Source organism: Rattus norvegicus, chromosome 20, assembly GCF_036323735.1.
Source record: "Rattus norvegicus strain BN/NHsdMcwi chromosome 20, GRCr8, whole genome shotgun sequence".
Classification (NCBI taxonomy): domain Eukaryota; kingdom Metazoa; phylum Chordata; class Mammalia; order Rodentia; family Muridae; genus Rattus; species Rattus norvegicus.
Genome location: NC_086038.1, coordinates 7,871,368 through 7,897,488, shown reverse-complemented (window position 1 = coordinate 7,897,488; position 26,121 = coordinate 7,871,368). Strand labels below are relative to the sequence as shown.

General features: G+C 50.0%; 2 pseudogenes; one reads left to right on the top strand and one right to left on the bottom strand.

Annotated features, from left to right (window-relative positions):
- The first annotated feature begins 5,936 nt into the window (after window positions 1–5,936).
- Rps15-ps19 (ribosomal protein S15, pseudogene 19) lies at window positions 5,937–6,455 on the top strand (annotated as a pseudogene).
- Rps20l5 (ribosomal protein S20 like 5) lies at window positions 19,585–20,099 on the bottom strand (annotated as a pseudogene).

The following is a 26,121-nucleotide window of genomic DNA, read 5'->3' as shown; positions in this document are numbered from 1 at the left end:
GTCAACTTGGCAGCTCCCCCAGACGCAAGTCCCCCGAATCTATCATCGCCCCGCCTCTTCAGGTCTTCTCTCAAGATGGTGGGGCTTCCTGTTCCTCTCAGGTGCACTGAAGCCAGAGCTGCACCGATTCAATGCATGGATTCTACACTTAGGCGCCACTCCTGATTATGACAGCTGCATTGGTCAGGGCTCCACTTTCAGACTCGCTCTTATCCCCACAGCCATCCACCTAGTCACTGTCACCTGAGAGACGGGTAGAGTTGAACGTGAACCAGGGGTCTGAGAGCACAGCGTCAATGCAATGGCTGTCTTCTGTGCTGGTCGGAAGTGTCCGCGGTACATGAATGAGAGAGAACGGCCAATTGGAAAACGGCACGCTGATTCCTATTTCACTCACGTGTGTAAATATGGTCACCAGTATGCAGGTGCGCATGCGTGTCATTCTTCATTCACTGTCCACCCTTTTTGTTTTTTATAGATGGGTTCTCTCCCTGGCCTGGAGCCTGCCCAGGAGGCTAGGCTGGATGTCCAGAGACCTCTAGGGAGACCCCTGTCTGCCTCTCCAGTGAGAGGATGGCAGAGTCTTGTCACTACACCAGGCTGTCCTCACGCGTTCTGGGGAGGGAACTCCGGTCCCCACGGTTGCTGAACAAGTACTTTACTCAGCCATCGCCCACCGTTTCATTTTTGTCCTAAGATTCTTCACCAGGATGTGAATACTGGTTATCACAATAGAGAAACTTTCAAGGTTCTGACTCACCTGTGGGCCTTCTGCATTAGCCAAATACCTTTACGTTAACCTGTATGTTTTTTTCTTAAATAACCAAGAGGAAAGCCCAATTTTCTTTTTTTTTTTTTCTTTTCTTTTTTTTTTCCGGAGCTGGGGACCGAACCCAGGGCCTTGCGCTTGCTAGGCAAGCGCTCTACCACTGAACTAAATCCCCAACCCCCCAATTTTCTTGAGAAAAGAAAAAGAGGCAGAAGTCATCCAGGACTACAGATTAAAAGTAAATAGAGGCCACTTTCTGTTCCAAACACTATTTTCATAATTTAGATAATTTCAGAACTTTGGGAAGGGGCTTTGAACTTGAGATCTTTCCTTGCTGACTTAATCAAAGAAAAATACTCATACATTTGGAAGGGGAGACAGAAAGAATAGGAGAGGCTGACCAGGCACAGGCAGTGGGGATATTGAGCCACACTTTTAATTAATTATTAATTAATTATAAATTATTAATTAATTGCCTGTGTGTACCTATGGGCACGTGTGTGCCACAACATACATGTAGAGGTCAGAGGACACCTCTCCAGAGCCAGGCTCTCATTCCATCATGTAGGACCTGGGGATTGAATTCAAGTCATCATGCTTGGTGGCAAATGCCTTTACCCTCTGAGCCAAGTAAGAGAAGTCTCAAAGAGGATCCACAGTTTCCGGGGAGAAATTCTAACCTGCAGTGTTCTGTCCACATGGTGTACTTTGTGTGTATGAGGGGCAGAGGGAATGCATGCACACGTGTTTGCATATCGCATGCTCCCTGATGTGTGCCTGGAGCCACCTTTCCTCTCCAATCAATCACAAGGTAATTTAGCAAGTGGGTAATTTAATCGCTACCCTAGATTGTCGGTTGCTACCGTCTGAGAAGAAGAGGCCCTGTACTTTTTCCTGGTCTTCATCTTCCTCTTCAGCCTCTCACATCCTCACCCAGACTTGAGGCTCCAGAGGGGAGACGGAGGTCTGGGGTCTGTGGAGTGGGGAGGGAAGGTAGTGTGATCAGCTAGGGCTCCTGTCATTTTATCTGAGCCTCTTTGTATCCTCTCTCTTTTGGGCTCAAGGGTAACAAATTCCTTAGCTTAAAAATAAAAATAAAAATAAAAAGCAGGAACGAGAGGCAAGGATTAGTCAGCTCTTTCTCTGGACCATGCACCAGAATGCCTGGAAGTAGACCAATCTGACAATCCGACCGTTATGCCTCCCCGGAGAGGGTGCACTACGCCCACACTACAGACAGGATTCTCTCGGTGAGAAGGGTGATTTGTGTCGTGCAACTCTGGAGGCTAGCACTGGGATCCGGGGTCAGGCTTCTTATCCCACCACTGCTGACCATTCCCTGATCCCTTTATGCCCCAGTCAACAGGCGTTGAGTGTAATAGATGCCAAGGTCAGGGCTCCCCGTGGGAGATGAATAACATTGACAGGGAGTTTGGAGAGTATGGGATTGGAGAGGGGTGGGGAGTTCCTTGGGAACCTGTTTTCAATCCAGGGGGAGGCACTAGAAGGAGCAGGCAGGGTCTGGAACAGCAGGTCTTGTGTAGCTCTCTCTGCCAGACTGAAACAGTAAGGGGTTGGGCTCATGAGACTCACAGGAAAGTGGTATGAACTCCGGGGGGGGGGTGCGGTGGGGGGAGTGACGCCCAGTACTAGGGAGAGGAGACTCTTCAGTAGAGCTGCCTACCAAGTAAGACAGGGAGCTCTAGAGATGCAGCGTTTGGGAGTTGGTACCCAAGCTGGGATGAGCTTCTCAGTGATTCATCTCCCTTCGACTCGCCCATGCCCTCAGGTAACTCACTGACTTGCGGGGAGTAAGTAATTCTTTATGTCTGTCGGGCTGTGCCCTAACTGAAGTGAACAGGTGTTTGTCTACCTGTCCCGGGGACAGCCATGCAACAGCAGGATCTTAGGAGGGGATGGAGAAGTTCAGAACTTTCCAGGTTTCTTAGGGTTCTGCTTTCTCTCTTTTTTTTTTTTTTCTTTTCTTTTCTTTTTTTCGGAGCTGGGGACCGAACCCAGGGCCTTGCGCTTCCTAGGCAAGCACTCTACCACTGAGCTAAATCCCCAACCCCCGGGTTCTGCTTTCTCTTATTATTGTTGTTGTTGTTGTCATCATCGTCGTCATCGTCGTCGTTGTTGTGTTTTAAAGGTTTTTCCAGGCAGGGTTTCTCTGAGTAGCCCTGGCTGTCTTGGAACTCACTCTATAGATCAGGCTGGCCTTGAACTCAGAGATCTACCTGCCTCTGCCTTCCGGGCGCTGAGCCACCACTGCCCCTTTTTTTATTTTTAATACTCATATCATTAAATAGCTTGGCCAGATGTTATATTAGGTCAAGCTCCCACCATACTACTTGGGAAGAAAGGCTGCTGGCCTTTCAACCTCCTCCCTTCTCTTTCCCCCTGCCCCTCCCCCTGCCCCTCCACTTCCTCTCCCCTCTCCCTCCCTTTTCCCTTCCCCCTCCCCTCCCCCTTCCTCCTTCCCTTCCCCTCCCCTCCCTTTCCTTTTCCCCCTCCCCCTCCCCCTCCTCCTGTACATAGCAAGCTCAATGCCTGCTGCAGACAGAGTTCTTGCTGGCCACCACTATCCTCTGCCTCAGGATGGTCAGAGAGGGAATGTGGATTCTCTGGAGGGAGACTGAAGAGAGGATATTCAGTCAAAGATTGAACCCAGAACGAGTGATGTGGGGTAAAGGACTTGTCTGGTATGAAGATGACTCCAGCCAGCCTATCAAGGACCAGATTTCTGTGAGCTAGACAAGGATCAGGGAGGGAGGTTTGAACTTAAAATGTCTTCCTGCTCAGGTGGTCCATGAAAGGAGAGAATTGGGTGTCCCTAAGGAATGCTAAGAAGGAGAAGGGACACCCACAAAAGGTCAAGGAGAACCCCAACGTGCACCTCAGTTTCTATTAGTACCTCAGAGCTTATTGTCTCCACCCTCACTATCTAGGCCTAGGTGGGATCGAGGGTGCCTTCTTCCCGCCCTTGTTCCCTGAACTGGGACCCACCCTCTCTGAGAGGAGGCCAGTTGACAGGGATTATGAGACCAGGACCCAGGGCTTCAGCTGACCTGGCTTGGTTCCCAGGGCTAGGGGCCAGAGCAGCCAGCGGAGTGGAGCACTACACAAGGCAGGCTTGAGCTTTGAGCTCTGGGCCCAGAGGTGAGCATCTGACTTACACCAGCAGCATCACGCTAGAGAGCAGCCGCAGGCAGAGATCTGGCTGGAGCCAAGCCTTGGTGGAAATGGTTTGTAGGGGCTCTAGCTGGGGGAGTTCTGCCCCCATAATATCCCAGGGGCAGCAGACCCTCTGTCCTGGGTGTGGGGAGGCCCCATAATGCCGAGTGGTTCCCAGAAGTCATTGAGCTTCCCCTAGGGAAGGAAATCGGACAGAGCTGAGAAGAGGTGGGCGTGTCCTAGGACCCAGAGATATACGCATGCTCACTGCTGTGCCGAAAGGCCTCCAAGCTCTTAGCCAGCCATACTCTCTCCAACCTTCAGCGTCCTGCATCCAGTGCAGGGTCTAGACTCTGGGAGAACGGAGACAGACCCTCCTCGTGTGCCAACAGACTCTGGGGAACCCCAGATTTTGGCTTCTGACTCACTCTGCGGAAACTATCTATTCTTCCTTGAGATCAATCTCCGATCCAATTTTGGAAACACAGCAGGATCAAAAAGACACTTGCTGATGGGTGAGTCAAGGAGTAGTTATGTCCTCAAAATACTCCGGACCCATTACAGCTAAAGAGGGGTCTCCAAATCCAGTATGAGAGATTACAGAGGTACGTCTTCCTCTCATAGATCAGGGTGAGCTGAGATCAAACCGTGGCTTGCTCTCCATGAACATTAGCCATGTCTCCCTGAGGCCCTCTGAGGACAGGCCATGTTACCCTCAGCCTGTGACCTCTGAGAACAATCCGTGTCCCCTTTAGACTGGAGTTCCCTGGGGTCAGGTTGTATCTCCTCAGCTTGTGCCTCCCACCCCAAGCCCCTGTCCCTGTCTGAGGATGTGTCTCCCCCAGGCTGGGGTCCCCAGAGGATGGGCCATGTCCTTCCTAGAATAAGTCATGTGTCCCTGGGGCCTCCTGAAGACAGGCCATGTTCCCCTCATACTGGGGACCTCTGAGGACAATCTGTGTCCTCCTCAGATGGGGGCTCCTACGTGAAACATCTCCAGCGTGCGTTTCAGACAGACCATTCTCTTGGGCTTCTGAATGCAATGCTGGGTGATCCCTGTTCCCACCCCCTCCCATCCTGTCTCCAAAGCTGTGGTGGTGGCAAGGACAGCAGATGACATCCCATAATGCTCATGGGTGTTTGAGTACCCTGGGAGTAAAGTTTAGCCTCATTACAGCTTGTTTGAGAGAAGAGCCAATTAGAGAGGCAATTTTCCTTGAGCAGTCTGAAGAATGTGTTGCTATGCCAGCCAGTCGGAGGGGGAAGCTGGCAACTTTCTTCATCTCCACAGGCCTCATGGTGGCCCCTGACTGCCTCTTAAACCTCTGGGAGTCTCCTAGCCGCTGGATTTGGGCCAATGGTAGGAGAGGAGCCTTGGGCCTCAGTCTTCCTGAGACCTTGGGTCTCTGGTTAACTTCACACCAGTTTCTTTCATCCCACTGTGTCCTTTGCTGTGGGGGAAACTTCACCACTAATTGCCTTCTTTGAGGCTAAATTTCTTTTTATTGGATTCTTTGTGAGGAAGGAAATGGGACTCACCCATAGGAGAAAGTCAGCGCTCCCTCCCCACCCCCATCCCTGTTTCCCTCCCCCATTCAGGAAATCCTTCCCCTTCTGCATCAGCCGATGGGAAGAAGATAAAAAAATCCGACTAAAGCCACTGAAGTCACACAAAGAGGACCCGGGGCCTCTCAGAATCAAAGCAAGGGAAGGACAGAGACAGATCTCAGTGGCTGCGGGAGCCAGAAGTCGCTCCCTGGCCTTTGAGTGAGTGATCTCTAGGCATGTTTCCCTCACAGGGCATTCACATCTCTTCTGCCTCTCCACTTGAAGCCTTTCCATGAGAAACAACTAAAACTCTCCCAGAAATTGCCAGGGAAGACTGCTGACCAGCCCAGCTTTGCGTCATCGGATGGGGGGCGGGGTTCCCTGAGAAAAGCCCCCTGCAGGAATCAGAGCCTGCCTGGTGAGTTGGTGCTAGGAGGAGGGCAGAAAGTGGAAGGACCCTTTTCCGAGCAGCCGCCAAGATGGCCGAAGTGGAGCAGAAGAAGAAGCGAACCTTCCGCAAGTTTACCTACTGTGGCGTGGACCTCGACCAGCTGCTGGACATGTCCTATGAGCAGCTGATGCAGTTGTACAGCGCCCGGCAGAGAGGGCACCTGAAGCGAGGCCTGCGGAGGAAGCAGCACTCAGTGCTCAAGCGCTTGAGGAAGGCCAAGAAGGAGGCGCCACCCATGGAGAAGCCGGAGGTGGTGAAGACACCTTAGGGACATGATCATTCTGCCCGAGATGGTCGGCAGCATGGTGGGTGTGTACAACGGCAAGACCTTCAACCAGGTGGAGATCAAACCCGAGATGATCGGCCACTACCTGGGCGAGTTCTCCATCACCTACAAGCCTGTGAAGCACGGCCGGCCCGGCAATGGCGCCACCCACTCCTCCCGATTTATCCCCCTCAAGTAGTGGGGACAATAAAGACTCGTTTTCAGCCCTGAAAAAAAAAAAAAAGAAAGTGGAAGGACTACAGGGTGGCCATCCATCATGGGGACAGGTGCTTCCTTTCCTCACTAAGTCTGTCATTCTGTTACACCACAACGACGATGACGACGAGACGTATCTTGAAACAGGCACTAAAATGTCCCCATCATTAGCACCGTGATTTATGGGAGAGGAAAAAGCCAGGGCTCCGAAAGCTGAAGGATTTCACCCAAGTGAGAGAGCTAGGACTTGAACTCAAAACTATGGGGCAACAGGAGTTGGGGGAGGAGGAAGGTATACTCCATTTGATGTGATAAAGCTTGGGTACAGGACATGGAACTCCCAGACACGGCAATCTACACACAGGATCTAAAGTTGAATGTGTAGAATTCCAGGGGCAGTTGGAGCTGAGCGGGTCCTCTCTGGACAGGTTTAAATGTGACATGCCCCCCCCCCCAGGCTAGTGGGTTTTATCTCTTGGTCCTCAGCTGGTGGCTCTGTTTGGGACGGTTGTGGAACCTTTAGAAGCCAGAGCATGGCTGAAGGAAGTGGGACATTAGGGACTGGCCTCTGCTTCCCGTTTGCTCTCAGCTTGCTGACTGCAGACGGTGTGATCAGCTGCCTCATCCTTCTGCTGCCTTGAAGGACTGTGTTCCTTCTACAGTCTTGAGCCAAAATGAGCCTGCCTCCCCACCTTTAAGATGTACTTTATTGGGGTTGGGGATTTAGCTCAGTGGTAGAGTGCTTGCCTAGGAAGCGCAAGGCCCTGGGTTCGGTCCCCAGCTCCGAAAAAAAGAACCAAAAAAAAAAAAAAAAAAAAGATGTACTTTATTTTGTATGTATGAATGCTTCGCCCGCATTCGTGTCTGTGCACCACAGGCAGGCCTGGAGCCTAAGGGAGTGGTGGGTGTCCACGTGGGTGCTGGGAATAGAACCTTGGTCCCTTGCAAGAACAATAAGTGCTCTTAACCACGGAGCCAACTCTCCAGCCCAAGGCTGACCTCCTTCAGGCCCCTTGGTTATAGCAATGTAAAAGCAATGAATACCGGTGGTAGCCTTCCTAGAGGAGGCAGTGTCTGCAAACAGCAGGTTCTGCATGCGCTCAAGAAAGCTTGGTTGGAAGTTGGACTGGTGCACCACAGGATAAATGGAAGAAAAGAATGAATAGTGTCTTAATTTGGCTTTCACGGCTGTGAGCAGACACCATGACCGAGGCAACTCTTATAAGGACAACATTTAATTGGGGCTGGCTTACAGGTTCAGATTTCAGTCCATTATCATCAAGACAGGAACATGGCAGTGTCCAGGCAGGCATGGTGCTGGAGGAGCTGAGAGTTCGACATCTTCATCTGAAGGCTTCTAGTAGAAGATTCATTTCCAGGCAGCTAGGCTGAGGGTCTTAAAGCCCACGCCCACAGCGACACACCCACCCCAACAAGGCCACGCCCATCCAACAAGGCCACGCCCATCCAAGGCCACACCTCCTGATAGTGCCACTCCCTGGGACGAGCATATGCAAACCATCACAAGTTTCCACAGCATCCTGGTGGTGACCACAATGTGAGGTTGGGCAGCTGGCACCAGAAACCTGGACATGGAGACCATGAGCAGGCTGGGACTTCACAATGCTGGCACGAGGTCACCGGATTTTAAAGGAATGTCTTTCATCTTTGCCCGTGTGTATATGGAGGCAAGCAGGAAGGTGCACATAAGTGCAAGAACCTGCAGAAGCCAGAGGAGGGTGCTGGACTTCGTGGAACTGCAGTTACACGCTGTTGTGAGCTTCCTAATGTGGATGCTGGGACCGGCACTCAGGTCCTCTGGAAGAGAAAGCAAGAGCTGACAATGGCCGAGCCATCTCTCCGGCCACCAATGTGGGGCTCTTAACGGATGTGCAGACAGGAGCGAGAACACTTCTAGAGGACGGTCTCAAATGTTTATGGAGCCAACAGACCACAGCCCTCACTAGAAGGAGGGGCAAAGTAGAAGGGGTCAGGTTCTCCACTGCCCCTTCCAAGGTAGAAAGCAGCCTAGACGGCAGAAGCAGCCACGCCGTGGGCGCTCAGCAAAGACGGCCTCAGAAGTCTGGGGGAGACGTTTCAAGTTCAAATCAGGGCGAGGAGCGGCATCTGATCTACCTGAGCACACGCAATGTGAGCGCAGCCAGTACCCCCGTGGGTGTGAGTGTGTGTGTGTGTGTGTGTGTGTGTGTGTGCGCGCGCGCGCGCGTGTGTGTGAACATAGGTGTGTGTGCAAATGGAGACACAAGGTTGATGGCAGACACATCCTCCGTTTCTAAGTCGCTCATTGATACAGGGTCTCATGGACGCTGGTAGTCTTGCTAACCGGCTTGCTCTGTGGACTCTCCTGTCTCCACCTTCTGAGGCTACCACACGCACCGGGAATTTTATGTGGGTTCTGGTGATTGGAACTCTGGTGTTTGTGCTTGCTCAGCAGTCAAACTTCTGAGTCATCCCCTCGGCCCCTTTATCATTGTTTGAGGAGACAGTTTTGAAGAATGAACACCTACTCTGTGTCAGACACTGTCATAAAAATGCAATGCTGTCTGGGTACACAGTGTGGCTTTCTGCGTTTTTGACAAATGTCAAAGGCCAATGTCTTCAGCCATCAAACCCTGGGACCTCCCTGGGCACAGGTGGACACCCCCTTCACCAGGCAGAGGGTGCGGTGAGGGGAATTGTACCTCTGCCACCAGACTCCTTGGTATGTCATTTCTCCCTCTGCTTTTAGGGGGACCTTGTTTGGGGTTTACATCCATCATCTCTGTATTGGGTAGAAAGAGGGGCCCTCCATAGGCTTTGGGAACCTGGGTTCACCCTAGGCACCAGCAGCTCCCTGGGCGTCTCTGAGAGGCAACGCCACAGCAGCGGACAGCCTGCTAATTAGGACACACTCTTTATGACTTTGTATTCCGAGATGTCATTTACTAGGCTTAGGGCTGGGGGGTGGGAGTGGAGAAGGACATACACAGTTGTTTTTAATTACATTTGGTTTGCTAATTTCTGATAGAAAATAAATATTTACTGAGAGCCGTATTTCTTCATTTCACGCCAGCTGACTCTCGGAGTTTATCGGATGCCCAAACAGGCACTCCCGCTCACGTCCCGCCCCCCTCTGCCCCCCAGGTCCCCACCCCCTTGCTGGAGTCACACTCTGGAGCCTGGAGGAGGAAATAGGAAGGGAGAGATGGGGGAGAGAGGAAGGCAGAAAGGGGTCAAGTTCAAGTGTGGACAGTACAAGGAGAATCTGAGGACACGGAGACGACCCTCCTTCCTCAGTCTCAAGCGTGGTGGCCGTACCAGAGGCCGGAAGGCAAGGCAGCTTTAGCCCTGATGCATTCTCTCCTGGGTCTGTCCCTGCTTAGGGGCCATCTCTAAGGATGTCCAGTCTACCCTGTGCTACGATGCAGTCACCCTGGCTTCAAGACGGACCCTCTGAGGACCAACAACTGAAGTGTTTTAGATGATGGGTAGACAGAGTTTAAAAGGCCACCCTGTCCAATCTTCTCTTTCAGACTGGCCTTTGGGAGGTAATGGGAGTTGGAGGAGGAAGCACTGAAGGAGAAGGCCTGGGAGTGGGGTAGGGTGAACCCCTTGTGGGGGGAGGGGTGGGTCATAGGATGTGGCTACGGGACCAGGACTGCTACTTCTGTGGCTATGTATGTGGAGGTACATGTGTACTGAAGCAAATATATATAGGTGGGCTTGTGACTGTACTGGTCAGTCTCCGGTATTGTTCTTCCAAAGCCACCCGCCTTGTTTTTTGTTTTTAGTGTGTGCGTGCATGTGTTCGCATACTCGCGAACACATTACTGAGTCTGGAAGAGATCGTTGGATTCCCTCCCTGGAGGAGGCATTACAAGCGGTTGTGATCCACCTTGTAGGTGCTAGGATCTGAACTCGGGTCCTCGGCAAGAGCAGTCAAGTGATGTCTGCCCCTTCTCCCCAGGTCCCACTGACAAACTGCGGCACGATTCAGAGCGAATCAACGTTCACCCTGAAGAATCCATGGATTGGTTGGGCTTCCTTACAGAGCCTAGGAGAGGGCTTATTCCCGGCGCTGTGGGCACGCCTCGCCCTACTGGCTACATCTGTCTGTGCCCAACAGAGACGAGTGATTTCTTGCAACTGTGTGAATGGAACCCTGTATAAGGCTCTGTTATCTGTATAAGATAGCCCCGCCTCCAGGCCACCCTAGTCCCGCCCCCAGGCCACCCTAGTCCCGCCCCCAGGCCACTTGCTAGGTTCCCTGGTAAAAAGTAGCTGCCTACTCACAGAGAACCTCGTGCCCTACTCCACCCAGAGGGAGGGGGGCAAACCACCACCCAGCCCGGCCCAGCTCAGAGGATTCCTTTGCATGAGGCACAACTGAACTCCGCAAGATGTTGGATTCTTGGCCCTGAGAACAGTTTCAGAACACAACCGCTGTATGGTCTCTCCAGGTTCCTGTCCTTGTGTTTTGAGACAGGATCTCTCACGTGGTCCCAGCGATCTTCTTGTCACCATGTCCTCAGCACTGGGGATAGAACCAAGCTTCACTATACCTGGCTTTTTCCGTGGCTTCTGGGGCTTGAACTACACAGTCCTTGCACAATTTATCAATTAAGCCACCCTCCCCCCACCCCACATCCCCCACCCCTGCGGCCATACACTTTCCGATGTAGATCACTGTGGTCTTGGCCTTGGTGCCGAGGGGTTACAGCCTCTAACTACCAGATGGAATGCTAGGCAAACAGGGTCTGAGTCTCAGCGGGTTTACGGGGCTTTCCTTGGTCCATAAGCTGTCTGGAGGCTCCCTGGCTTCTTCACCCCTTCTCATGATAGCCAAAGTTGCCTATAGACAGTCAGACGTGATAAGCTCAGGCGTTCACAACTGGCCCTCACTGAGAAGCATTGCTGGGTAGCTAGGCAGAGAGCGGAAGGGAGGAGCCTCACGTAGACCAGGAGGAGCCTGGGAGCCGGGGGAGGAGTCTCCACCGAGCCTGCTAGGGGATGGGGCGAGATAAGAAGATCCGAGGGCAGGAGAGTGGAGAGGTCCCTGCCCCCAGCCTGATTTCCAAAGCCATGGTAAGCCAAGACTTTTTTTTTTCCAATTACATTTCAATTTAGCTCAATTACTTTTCCATTATTGTTCAAGCGACTCGGTTTTAATTGAAGCTTGTGGTTCTTATCTTCCTCAATCCCCCACATACAAGAGAGGAGGGGTAGGAGGTGGGAGAAGAGAGTTGGGAGGGAGGCATAGGAGCGGTGGCGCCTTCAGGAGAAAGGTCAAGGCCCACTTGGAGCTTTGGGACACCCCCTTGAGCGGTCAAAATAAATCTGCATGGTGACAGACGTGAAGAAACAAAGTTGTTGACCAACTGTACGCCTGGTTTCAACTCCTGCGGTTTCAGTCAGCTATGTCCAAAACTGTTCACCCGGACTCCTTGAGCAGGGAGATGGTGTGCTTACAGGACTTTTATTATGATGTGTCCTCACAATTGTTTTGTTTACGATGGCGCATCCTTTCTGGGCTTCCTTCATAAACCCAACTTTATGGTGGTGGGCATGCGCGTATGGGGATACCTGCCTCGGATTTCAGGGGCCTGAAATGGATCCTGGATGATCTCAGGAGACTTTTGGACCAGACACTGTTACTGCCAAGATTCATTTCACCCTTAGCACAGGCCCTCGAGGTGCTCCACAGAGGAGAAAACCTGGAGAAGTGAAGAGATTGGTCCCGAGTTTTACAAAGGAGAAATTGCAGAGGCGTGGGCCGGGGTGAGGGGTAACTCCGCGCTGTGGCTCTGAAGCTTGGATACTGCCCCGAGGGCCCTGTTTTACACACACAATATTATATCCACTAGCTTTTCCCAGCCCGAGCTCCCCGACACTCCACTTCCTCCCAAATTCTGAGGTTTGTATCCTTAAGCTCCTTCCCTCTCCCCTGTCCCCTGTCCTCCCTCTCTCTCCAATGAGACAAAGCTCTGGGGTTGGACAGACCTGAACGAAATCACTCACCAGTTGCAATTAAAGCTCCAAGAGTCTCCAGGTCCTTCCCCCCCCCCCCCCCCCCCCGGAGCTGGGGACCGAACCCAGGGCCTTGCGCTTCCTAGGCAAGCACTCTACCACTGAGCTAAATCCCCAGCCCCTCCAGGTCCTTCTTAACTAAATACAAAAAAATGTATCCCCTTCCTGGGGAGGTGGGCTCTGAGAACAACTAAATGAGATGAAAGACATGAGGAACCCTCCCCTCCATCCCGAGGTGACTCGCTCGGCCAGCCACGGGAGAGTTAAGACCTCCGCTTGTCAAACCAAACCAATGAGTACAGAGATGTTCTCAAACTGCAGGGAGGAGGTGTGCAGAGGCTGGACCTGGGGCTCGATTCTGTCTTAGTTACTTTTCTATTGCTGCGATAAGACGCCATGACAAAGGGAACTTACAGAAGACTTTACTGGGGCTTACAGTTTCAGAGGGTGAGTGGGGAGCAAGGACAGCAGGCAGACATGGCGCCGGAGCAGTAGCTGAGAACTTTCATCCTATCCACAAGTAAGAGGCAGAGGGAGCTAACTGGAATAGACACTGATGACTTTTGAAACCTCAAAGCCCACCCTCAGTGACAGACCTCCTCCAACAAGGCCACGCCTCCTTCCGCCTGCCTCCCCCCAGCTGAGGGCAGAACCCAGGGCCTCTACCACTGAGCTAAATCTCCAACCCCAAGGCCACGCCTCTTAAACCTTCCCAAATAGTTTCACCAGCTGGGGACCAAGCATTCAAATTTATGAGCTTATGGGAGCCATTCTCATTTGAACCACCACCACCCCTGCCGCAGAGGAGCTGAGGGAGGGACCCTGTAGGCGAGTGTCAACTTTTTGTGTAAGCACCCTCTTTGTGTAAGCACCGGCCTGCATTTCCTGTTTCCACATTTCCCTTGTTCTGCATAAGAGCCTCTGGCCTTACACTTATGCTACATATAAATAGGTTTCTTAAACGAAAGGTGCCTTCCACTAGAAACAATGGAATATTAGGCCAAAAGGGGGCTTTAAATGTTCTTTTTTTCAAGTAGCAAAGCCCGAAGGTGGGCTGAAGTGGTGGCTTGAATGAGAGTGGCCCCTATAGACTTGCTTATTGCTTTTGTAGAAGACCTGGGTTCCATTCCCAGCACCTACTTGGCAGCTAGCTAGCTATCACCTGTGAATCTGTTGTATAATGAATTTAAAACTAGCTGGAATACGTGAGTATCTCAAAATAAAAGCACAGGCAGGTGTGTGGGGGGATAGGGGACACAGATCTTTAACCCTAGTGATTGTGAGGGAGAGACAGGCTCTGTGAATCTCCATGATTTATAGCCTCGGCTACAAACCAAGTTCCTGTTGGCGACACAGTGAGACCGTGTCTCAGTCAATCACCAATCAATCAATCTATCTATCCACTAATTGCCAAAATATGTGCCCCCAAACGAGCAGCACAATGCTGCTGTATCTAGTAAGTAAATTAAAATTCTTTTAAGAACTGCGAAACCCAGGCTTCCCCAGGTTAATCCTAGCAAACATTAAAAGGATATCTCAGGCTTACCCTACAGTCTCTTCCCGAGAACGGGAGAGAGAGGACTACACCTCAAACGCTCCGTGGCGCTGAGATTACCTTCATTTTTAAACGGGACAGAGACAGGAGAAGAAACCTGCCCGCCCGCCATTCCTCACCGACCTAACAACTAAAATATTATGCAAAGCGCGAGGCAGGTGACCGAATCGATACAGAAAAAGAATTACACACACCGCGGCAGAATGGGGCTCGTCCCGGGAATGACAGGCTGGCTCAATATTCAAAAGTCAATCAATGTAATCCATCACGTTAACAACCCACATTCCCCTCTCAAACAGAGATAATAAGCGCCTGCTCCCTTTAGCTGCTGGGCTGTGTGACAGTTTGATACTCAACGATGGATTAGGAGCCCACCAACGCTGATGTCCTCCTCAGCTCCCTCTCTGTTCATTCTACACTCCCCAGGGGTAATCACCAGCCTAAACAGTGGGGATTGGACCCAGGACCTTGTGCCTGTTAGGGAGGGTCTTTGCACCGAGCTACACTCTGGCCCATATTTTAGTTTTAAAACTTAAATGAGGGGGTTGGGGATTTAGCTCAGTGGTAGAGCGCTTGCCTAGCAAGCGGAAGGCCCTGGGTTCGGTCCCCAGCTCTGAAAAAAAGAAAAAGAAAAAAAAAAAACTTACTTGAATGTTATCCACACCATAGGCAGTCATTCCGCTTGTATGGTGGTGCCCTGGGGCTGGGGTGCTGTAGACGTAGCATGCACGAAGTCCATCTCTAATGCTATACAAAATCAGGCGCGATGGCCAGAGGTGGAGGTCAGAGGTTCAAGGTCATCCCTCCTCAGCGAGTAGAGGCCAGCCTGAGGTACATGTAAATTGTCGATAATAATAACAGCAGTTGTGTGTTCTGAAATTCACCAGTGTGTCAGGCTGCACTGTCACTTCCGTGTGGCCCTCCGCTGCTGTGGGCCATTGATCTCCCATGGTGGAAAACGCATTTATCCCAAATTTGTCATTTGTCACAAAGTCTTTTTTTTTTGTTGTTGTTGTTGTTGTTGTTGTTGTTGTTGTTGTTGTTTTGTTCTTTTTTTCGGAGCTGGGGACCGAACCCAGGACCTTGCGCTTCCTAGGTAAGCGCTCTACCACTGAGCTAAATCCCCAGCCATGTCACGAAGTCTTGACAGGAACCTTGAGTGTCTCTGGTGTCCAGTTGTTAGAGATTCTCTGAGGAGAGAGGAAGCTGCCTGGTCCTTCCCTGATCAAAAACTTCTCTCCTAAGGTCCATAGGAAGGGGCCCCAGTCGAAGTTGTTGCATTCTGTGTTTGTGTGTATTTCAGAAGGTAGGGATGAAGAATTGGTCATCAAATGAGATGACCACAAGGCCTGACTATGTACGAAACTAAGTGTGTGGAGCCCTCGAGCCATCACGGAATGGGTCCATTGCAAGGATTTAAGGTGTTATTCTTGCTCCTCCCTCCCATCCCCCCCACCAATGCTTGAATCCTCTCTTGCCTTCTCCTGCAAAGCTCTTTTCTTCCTCCTCACACTTATCCATTCACAGAAACTTGTCAAGGTCTCAGGAGGAGGTGTTAGGGAGCACAGGAAGCCCATTGCTTGCCTGAGTGAGGGACTAGGGGCTGCTGTTGAATGGGAAGTCAGAGAGACAGGAAAATGGAGAAGAGACAGAAGTGGGGGAGGGGGAGGCACTGGATTGGGTAAAGATGCCCTTGCCTCCAAGAGCTCAAGAGATTGCTGCCTGGAGCAAGGTTCCCGGAAGTGAGCATCAGGGGTCCCCTGAGACTTTACAACCTGTGTGTGTTCTCAGTGACGTATGCACACCTGTGTAAGCAAGGGCACACTTCACACACCATGCGTTCATAATAACACACAGCACTACACACACCCCACGTGCCCAAGTGCACACACACACACACACACACACACACACACACACACACACACTCACTGTTCCTGCACCTTCTTGGCCAAGTAGGAGAACTGGAAATGATTTATGCCCAAATTCTTCTCTTGCACATTCTCAGGGCCCACCCGAGGTGTTAGGAAGTTCGGCCTTAAACAACTTCATTTCCAGCTGAGTGGGGTGGCCTATGCCTGTGGGACAGTACCCAGGAAATAAAGGCAGAAGGACCCAGAATTCAAGAGTAGCCTAGGCTACATAGTGAGACCCTCGCAGATTTGCCTTCCCCCCCCCCCTTCGGAGCTGGGGACTGAACCCAGGGCCTTGCGCTTGCTAGGCAAGTGCTCTGCCACTGAGCTAAATCCCCAACCCCCCAGATTTCTTCCCCCCCCCCCCAGCTGGGGACCTAACCCAGCAGATTTGCTTTTTAAAGAGAGGGGGAGTCTGGCGATGCACATCTTCAATCCCAGTCCTATGTAAAAGAATTACTTTAAATTCCTGAGGCCACAGGCTGGAGAGACAATGGTTAAGAGCTCTGACTTTTCAGAGGGGTTGGGGATTTAGCTCAGTGGTAGAGCGCTTGCCTAGCAAGCACAAGGCCCTGGGTTCGGTCCCCAGCTCCAGGGGGGAAAAAAAAAAAGAGCACTGACTTTTCTTCCAGAGGTCCTGAGTTCAATTCCCAGCAACCATATGGTGGCTCACAACCATCTGTCATGAGATCTGATACCCTCTTCTGGTGTGTCTGAAACGAGTGACAGTGTACTCACATACATTAAATAAATAAATCTTTTTAAAAGAAAAAAATCCAGAGGCTAGCCTGGGCTACATAGTGAGTTCCAGGTCAGCCTGACTTTAAAGTGAGACCCTAATAAAAATATCCAATAAAAGAAAAAAGAACAAATAAATAAATAAGTAAATAAAGTTGGCATGGGAGAGAGAGAGAGAGAGAGAGAGAGAGAGAGAGAGAGAGAGAGAGAGAGAGAGACCCTGACTCAAAGAGAAACAATGTTTTCCTTCTGTTTAGGGCCCTGGTTCTGAGCCATCTCTCCCTGCCCTTTGTGTTCCTTTGTTTTTCAGCAGAGAAATAATTGAATTTTTTTATGTTAGAAAACTATTCGAGACTGGAGAAATGACTCGTTGGTTAAGACCACACTGGCCTTGCAGGGGACCGAACGTCAGTTCCCAGCACTCACATCTGAGAGCTTCACAGTTACCTGTAACTCTAGTTCCAGGGATCAGATGCCATCTTCTGTCCTTCACGGATACAACACTCACATGCACAACCCCTCCCATAGCTACATACATTTGTATCTGTATGTAGATATGTGTATATAGGTGTGTGTCTATATACATATATATATATATATACAAAACTAGAAATAAAGTCTTATTTAAATGAAACATAATCCTTTGCTACCATCAAGAGTTAGATAATATAAAATAAAAAGAACAAGGTTAAAACAAAGTCACAGAGGAAACTGGTGCAGTCAGGAAATGGATCCTTCTAGAAGTTTCTTCTAAATAGGCACAGGTACCTCCCTTTTCCTAAATGTTTCCTAATTTGTTTTTATTTGATAGAAAATGTTTTTAAAAGTCTCTTTGATAATAAATAAAATGAGCCAACTAATCCTTTCCTTTTTTTTTTTTTTTTTTTTTTTTTTTTTTACTTTTCTATTTTTCGGAGCTGGGGACCGAACCCAGGGCCTTGCGCTTGCTAGGCAAGCGCTCTACCACTGAGCTAAATCCCCAACCCCTAATCCTTTCCTTTTAAAAAGTATAAAAGGGCATGGTATTTCATGCTCTGGGGTCGCGACCCCTCAGGAAGGTCTAATGAGTTTTTCACAGGGGCTGTTGCCTAACGCCACCAGGAAAACACAGATATTTACATTACTTAGTAGCAAAATTATACTTCTAAAGCAGCAACAAAAATAAATTTAGAGTTAGGGGTCACCACAATATGAAGAACTGCATTACAGGGTCTCAGCAATAGGGAGGTTGAGTACCATTGTTCTAGACCCACCTCTGTTACTGTAGACAAGAGATTCTGTGTCCCCTGTTGACTCTGGACTGGACTTTATGGCTGATTTGACTATTAAATACCGTGAGTTTATTTGTGAACAAAATTTCCTGTAGTGTAACCCAGGCTAGCCTCTAATTCACTATGTAGCCAAAGACGGCCTTTGAGCTTCTGATCCTCCAGCCTTCACCTCCCAGGGGGGCTGAGATTTCAGACAAGTATCACCACAGCAGGCTTATGTCCTCTGAAATCATACATCTTTGTGGGACACATGCACCCACAAACAATAAATAAATGTAATGATAACCTTTAAACTTAAATGAAAAATCTTTTCCTTATGGGTTGTGGGGTTTTCCCACATAAACTTCAGATCCCTGGGGAATCATGACCTCTCCTGGACTGAGTGATTTTCCCCTTATGAAATATTATTCCCCTTTTCCCTCCCCCAAACCTTCCTCTATACTCCTTGCTCTCTTCAAGTTCATGGCCTCTCTTTTCATTAATTGTTATTCCATCATGTGCATATGAATATGTTTCTAAATATATAAGTACTGGTTTATTCTTTTTTTCCGGAGCTGGGGACCGAACCCAGGGCCAAGCGCTCTACCACTGAGCTAAATCCCCAACCCCAAGTACTGGTTTATTAAAGTGGTGGTTGCAGGTTCTCCTCCAGAATCCAAGACTTCACTGGCTCTGGGTAGTTGATTGGGTGTCCAGTACTGGTGCCCACTAAGGGTAATAGTAATAACCCTGGTTCCATCTATCCTCTGCCTCCTCCTGCTCCTCCTCCTCCTTCCTCTTTCTCCTGCTCCTCCTCCTCCTCCTGCTCCTCCTCCTGCTCCTTCTTCCTTGTCCTCCTGCTCCTCCTCCTCTTCTTCTCTTTCTGCTCCTCCTCCTCCTGCCCCTCTTCTTCCTCCTCCTGCCCCTCCTCTTCCTCCTGCTCCTCCTCCTTTTATGCTATGTCCTAAGCAGCAAACAGCTTCAGCCATCAGGCCAGCCATTGAGCTAGGGTAAAGAAAGACAGGATTTCCCTCTTGTTGAGCTCGTCTTAAGTTGAATTAGAGAACTGTTGGTTACCATCAAGATGTGTGTACCACTACTGCACTTAGGCTTATGGAGCCGTGCTAGTCCCTGTTGTGGTTCCTAGTCATTATACCTGGGTAAGACTGTTGGTGTCTCCCTTCTTCGGAAGCGTACACAGCACCTTCTGGTGCTGTAGAAGCCAGATTTCAGGGAGGAGGCATTCAGGACAGTTCCAGCTCAGGGGTTTCTGGGCCATGTATCTGAAGTGTATGGTGCCTTCTGCAATAGGGATTTATTAGGATCCTACTGTTCCCCCTCTGCAGGGCAACCAAGGGCAACAGCGACAGCCTGGTCCCGTACCTTTTTTTTTTTGTTGTTCTTTTTTTCGGAGCTGGGGACCGAACCCAGGACCTTGCGCTTCCTAGGTAAGCACTCTACCACTGAGCTAAATCCCCAGCGCCCCCCCCCCCGTACCTTTTTTAATGTATTTTTTCAAGGCATAGAATAGCTTTGGCCACCAAGCCACGCACTAAGCCATAAATAAAGGACTGCTGTCAGCTCTGACACTTCACTGTAGAAGAACACCAGTACCAACAAGGTGTCTCTGCCGATTGCCAGGGGTGGGGGTCCCATACACTCTTTTTTTTTTTTTAATTTAACAATTAAGTCAATTTATTTAAACAGTTGACTTAGGCATCTGCAATGGTGACTTCAACCTCCACTCCAGGCTCAATACTGATGGAAGTAATCTGCTTAACAATCTCTGAAGGACTGTGTAAGTCAATGAGTCGCTTGTGGATTCTCATCTGGAAACGATCCCACGTCTTGGAACCTTCACCGCAAGGGGTTTTTCTGGTAGTGATTCTCAGTGTCTTGGTAGGCATGCGCACTGGTCCTTTCACTTTCAGATTCTTCTCCTTTGCGCCTCTGATCAAGTCCGCACAAACCTTTTCCAGCGACTTCATGTTGCGGTTGGTGAGCGTGATTCGAATCCGGTGAAGGTGAATCGCCACTTCGGGCTCCATGGGAGTCTTCCCGGTATCTTTAAATGCCATGGCTGAGGCGTAGCTTCCTGACCGACTTGTTCCTCAGCAGGAGCGAACAGCGGTGAGTCAGGACAGAGCAGACTTGACAAGGCTCCACAGCACAGCACCACAGGTCTCAGAAAGGCTCCCCCACCCCACCCCCCCCTCCGGAGCTGGGGACCGAACTCAGGGCCTTGCGCTTCCTAGGTAAGCGCTCTACCACTGAGCTAAATCCCCAGCCACCCCATACACTCTTAACAAGGGGGAGAGAGCCCAAGGGGATTAGGTTGCAGCTGCAAAGGATAAGGACACGAATCCCTTCGAGATCTTCAGGATCCTACTGTCCTCGTAACTGGGGCTATAGATCCATATGTATGTATGTATGTATGTATGTATGTATGTATGTATATATGTGTGTGTGTATACATATATATACACAGATATATACACACAGATATATATACACATACACATATATACAAGCATACATATATACACACACATATATATACACACATATATATATACATGCATACATATATATACACATACACACATATATATACACACACATATATATATACACACATATATACACATGCATACATATATATACACATACACACATATATGCACACACATATATACACATACACACACATATATAAATACATACACACATATATACATGCATGCATATACACACATATATACATACACACATATATACATGCATACATATATATACACATACACACATGTATATACACACACATATATATACATGCACATATATACACACATATATATATACACATACACATATATAAATACATACACACATATATACATGCATGCATATATACACACACATACATACACACACATATATACATACACACACATATATACACATACACACATGTATATACACACACATATATACATACACATATATACACACACATACACACACACACACACACACACATATGGAATAAAGCTCAGATGCTCTTGCTTGTGCAACATCATTTCCCTGGCTCCCAGCCATCTCCTCAGACCTGGAACTTGAGACGTGTACAACTCTTTAACAGTTGAAGAAGGTTCATCTTTGGGAAGCCCACTAGGACCTTCTGGGCCTAGACCCACAAAACGTGGGCGGCCTCAGCAGTGGATGGTGGGGCCTGTGGAGATGCGACTGTGTCTTCCACTCCGTCCTTCCCCCAGGTCTTGAGTTGACAGCCCAGGAAGCTGAGTGGTTGATAGTCCCTCTTCCTCTCTCTCAAAAATCAAAAACGAAAACAACAACAACAAAAAAAACCAACAACCCACAACTCTATTAAAATAACAGCATGATATAGTTAATTATTCCCCCAGTAAGTGAAGAACTGCAGGGGCACAACTCACCCAGCTCCCCGCTGTTTGCAGAAACTGCTCTTGGCCCTTGTTATTGTGTCTGCCCCACGAGCTCTAAGTGGGTCTCAAGACTGCCTAGGACGGAGCCCAAAGTCCTGTTAGAGATTTTTTGAGAGTTCCACCATCAGGACCATCCCCACATTCTTGCCTCACTTCCATGACAGGATTCTGCATTCTGCACCCTGTGTTGTCTATATCATGCCTTTGTCCCTCCCCCCCCCTCCCGCCCCTTATGCTCTTTCGAGACTCTGATCAGCTTCCCAGGGTTTCTTAAAGTGAACCCAAGCCATCAGCATCAGCGCCACATAGTATGTGTGAGGAACATGAGGGAACAGGGTAAGGCGCTGAAGCACAGACATCTTGTGGCAATCCCAGGAGTCTTCCCATTGTGCAGCAGTCCCTTTGTAACTGTAATTGGGTTGGCCTAGGTGCATCTGTGCAGATTGTCTTGATTACTAATGTTAATTGATGTGGCAAGGCCCAGCCCACTATGGGTGGCACCATTCCCTAGGCAGGAGGTCCTGATCTAGGCATAGCTAACTCAGGAATGTGACAGACCAGTCGCTCCAAAGAAAGGGCTTTCTCTCTACAAAACACCCCAGTCCTCAGCCAGCGACAGGTAATAGATCTGAGGGTTTGGAAGCAGGTAGAGAACTCTTTGAGACTACAAAGGAGCACACAATCATCAATGGGAGTGTATAGGGGAAACAGATAAGAACCCCACCTGAGAGCCCCTAAGGACTGAAGTGGCTGGTGTCCCTAACCTTCCAAGAAGTTACTACAAATTCTCTTTAGAGGAAAACGTTCCACCTTAGTCTTCCAGGAGCCTCACAGGCTCAGGTCGAACACAGACCGATGAGCATGAAGCTGGAGAAATGGCTCAGTGGACAAGAGAGCACATTGCAGTTACAGAGGGCCTGAATTTGGTTCCCAGCACCCATGTTAGGTGGCTCACAACTGCCTGTAACTCCAGCTCCAGAGGGTCCAACAACCTCTTCTGGCCTCTTTGGGCAACAGTACTCACGTGGACCTACAAACAAACATTCACACATACACAGAGTTAAAAAAATAATTTTTAATTACATTTTTAAAAAAAATTTAATTTTAACAAAAACAAAAAAATTTAAATCCTCATAATTGAAGTTGAAAAAAAATCACTTAAGAAAGTTAAGCACTCTGAATTAGAGCCAGCAGAGGTCATAAATGACAAAAATGCCCAAGGGATTCCTGGGTTATCAGATGCTCAAGGCCACTCCCCTTTACTCTGCCCCTTGTGGCTTGTCTTGGGATTGCACCCATGGTCACTTGCATAGTCCCCTCTGTACAGAATTCCATCATGACTGTGCCACCATATTTTACAGCCAGGTCTCCGATGATCAATATCAGATTGCTTGAACTTTTCCTTTGAGAGTGCTCTGATCAAATCTTTAGATGTGGATCTTTTCTCCTGGGGGGGTGGTGGTGGTGAGAGAGTGGATATGAGGATTGTGAGCCCCCCTGTAAACTGGGGAGTCCCCTGCACACCTCTTCAGAGAACTGCCCTGCCCTGAACCCCAGCCAAAGCCACCTCCCTCCTTGGGGCAGAAGGATCCACAGCCATCTCCCTGGCTTCATGTTGGGATATCCTTCCCTCCCCACCAACAGTCCCAGTAAACCTCCCAAGTGCAAAGGTCTGTCCCAGAGGTTTCCAGGGAACCAGATCAGAAAGGAAAATCTTCACAGGAACCAAAGGACTTGTGTTTCCATGCACTGAGGTTGAGGTAGATGTCCCGGATTTTCAAAGCACATGCATGCAGTAGGCATGTAATGAGAGTGAGAGAGATCTCTTCCACCTAGCCCAGAAAAGAAAGGGCTCTCTGCAGAAAGTCATAACCCTCAATGGTAATGCCACGGGGTAGTCAGGATGGACAGTCTTACTACACTGCCAGGGTAGGGAGGTATCCAGGGTAGTGGACTGTCTGCCTGACTAAGAGCCACGGGGATATCTGGGGCCAGGATGAGGAGAGAGTAATGCAGAGAGACAACACAGGCTAGTGAGGCTGGAGGTTCACTTCCTGTGAGTCTGTCACAAGGGGAGGGACCTGAAGTAGCCACACTTTTGTCTCCTCCGCAGACGCTTCGGTCCTCTTTGTTTTTGTTTTGTTGTTGTTGTTGTTGTTGTTGTTGTTGTTTTTCCAGTAGAGAGGAAATTACGTAGGTGATGGGCCCCTAGAGTGGTGGGTGGTGGTGAGAAGCATAACTTCAATACCTCCCTCCACCTACAGAGGGATTCTGCCTCAGCCCTACGGAGTTGCCTCCTCGAAGGCAAATTGAGTCTCCGAAATCCAGCAGGAGAGGGCTCTATGTCACCAGCACAGTAATTTCTGAGACATGATATCACCAGGCCTTTCGATCACCACCTTGAATAAGCAAAGCTCTGTGGAGATTGAGATCGGAGTAGTGGAGGGGCGGGAGGGTGGGGCCAACTTTCCCAGCCCCTCAAGCTAGACCTCAAGATCTCTGCTCCTCAAGAAAGAGGGCCAGCCCATTCCACATCCTCTCACCCAAACCCAGGCTGACAGCCGCTCTCTGGCCCAGGAAGCACCTACAGCGAGCGACTTCACACAGGCCCTTTGCACAGATTCTCGTTTAGGGACCCTGCAGTGGGGTATGAGGGGTGGGCAAGGTTTGCAGCACCCCCTTGCTGATCTCTGATGTGCACCTCGGATCCCTTCGATTTTCTCTCTCCTGGATGCTCCGGAGGCCCTCAAGGCCTTGGTAAGCTGTCAGACTCTACTCCCGTGGGAAAGGAATTCAGATGGGTGGGGGCTCACCAACTCTCACCGGGCTTCTCAAATGTCCACCGGCTTTTTACACTGCACAAAAATAACCGTGTGCTAAAAAAAAAAACCAAACTTTAATAACAGCCTGGCTTATCTGAACCCAGCTAGATTCTGTCAGGGTCCTGAGGCTCCATCCACCCCTGGGATGGAGCACCCCTCCTTTAGGAGGCCTCTCCAGCTTGCTCAGGGGCGGTGCCGCCCCTCCCCTGGCCACAGTAACCACCACTGCCCTTTCTGTCCCCTCAGTTGACGCTCTAACCACTGCTCCCAGCACCTGAGCCTTCTTGGAAGCAAGATATTTACTTAGCCAGTGAGTTAGGATGAGGTCATTCAGGAGTGGGCGGGCCCTTGTCCAATCCACCCGGGACCTTTCAAAATCGTGGTTGTAGGAAGAGAAGGACCTTCAGGGGAAGCTGGTATGCAAATAAATGACCAAGATGGTGGCAAAGCAGGCACTGGGAGAAGTAGCTGTCATCTCAGGCCTTGAACTTGATATGGGAGAGGAATCTCCCAACATCCCCAGGGATGAGCCCCGCTCCTAAGAGGCAGAGCCAGGGCTCAGTGTGTGGCCTCCTGCCCTGTTATAGCTCCAGGCAGACTCTCCATGGTCTGCCAGAACTCTAGCTTGTCATCCGTACTCTACGCCCAACAACGGGATGTGGGCTCCTCAGAGGGGGCTCCATGAATGCCTGTGGGGAAAGCCCCCACGTGTGCCTGGATATGATGCAGCAGTCTCCGCGACTCTCATAACCGCATTTCATCTCCAGCTCTCCCGTATCGACAGAATCCTCATCTCAGCCTGCTAAATGCCTTCCTCATTTTCCACTCTATCGACAGACTCCATTTGACTTAACTGGCCCCCATCGTGCGGCAATTGGAAGTCTTCTTGTTGCTCTAAATGATGGGGAGGAGCGGGCGCCACGCCTGGGCTTCTGCAGGCGCGTACCAGGAATAGGGCTTGGGTTTCCCTTCGCCACCAGCACCTGGACAGCTGGGAGAAGCAGCGGGGACAGGCCTGGGGCTCAGTAGGAGTCCCTCTGTCCTCAGCCGTCCTCCTGTCCTATAGGATGAGCATGTCCTTTCTTTGCAGACCCTGTATTGGAAACACCGGATGCAACTCTCCGGAGACTGACCCTCAGACTTCCCCTACCCTACTCTGGCTCTCATAATCCCTTCCTCCTCTGTGACCTCTCTCAATCTTTCCCCAAGATGGAGGCTGCAACTTCTGTCTGAATATTCACTCAGCACCACCCACCTCCCCCACACTGCCCCCTCTAACCTTACATATCCCACCCTGCCCCACGCCCTCACTTTATCCACTATGCGCATGCCCTGACCTTACCCACTCCATCGTACCCTGGTCTTACCTTCCTAAAGCTTCTAGGACTGGAATGAAGTTTGGGGTAATCATATTCTGGGGATCGAGCCACAAACAAAGGATCTAATGTCCCAGCGTGGACGATGGGTAGACACATAGAAGAGTCTGCCCACCAGCAGATGGGCACTGGAGAGGAGTGTAGATGACTTCAGTGACATGATTAAGGAATGCCCGTCTGGGAGGGGGCACCCGAACAAAAGGAAAGATGGGGGCAGTGTGGGCAGAGTTCCACGGGTCAAGTGAGTGTAAAAGTCCTGAGGCAGGAGAGGTAGGCACTTTACAGCGATGGCAGAGAGCCAGGATAGCCAGAGAGGGCCAGACTCGGGGCCTGCCTAGAATCTTTGGCTCTTAGGCTGGACTACGTAAATGCGTTCGTAGAGCGGGGCAGGAACTGGTTTCTTGTCAAAGAGCCCTCTGACTGCTGTGAGAACTGAGAACATACAAGGCAGGCAAGCAGGGGACCCAGGGGACCCAGGGAACCCAGGGGACAGAAGCAGAAACAGATGTGATAGTTCAGGGAAGGGACAGTGTAGTTTGGAACAGATGGTGAC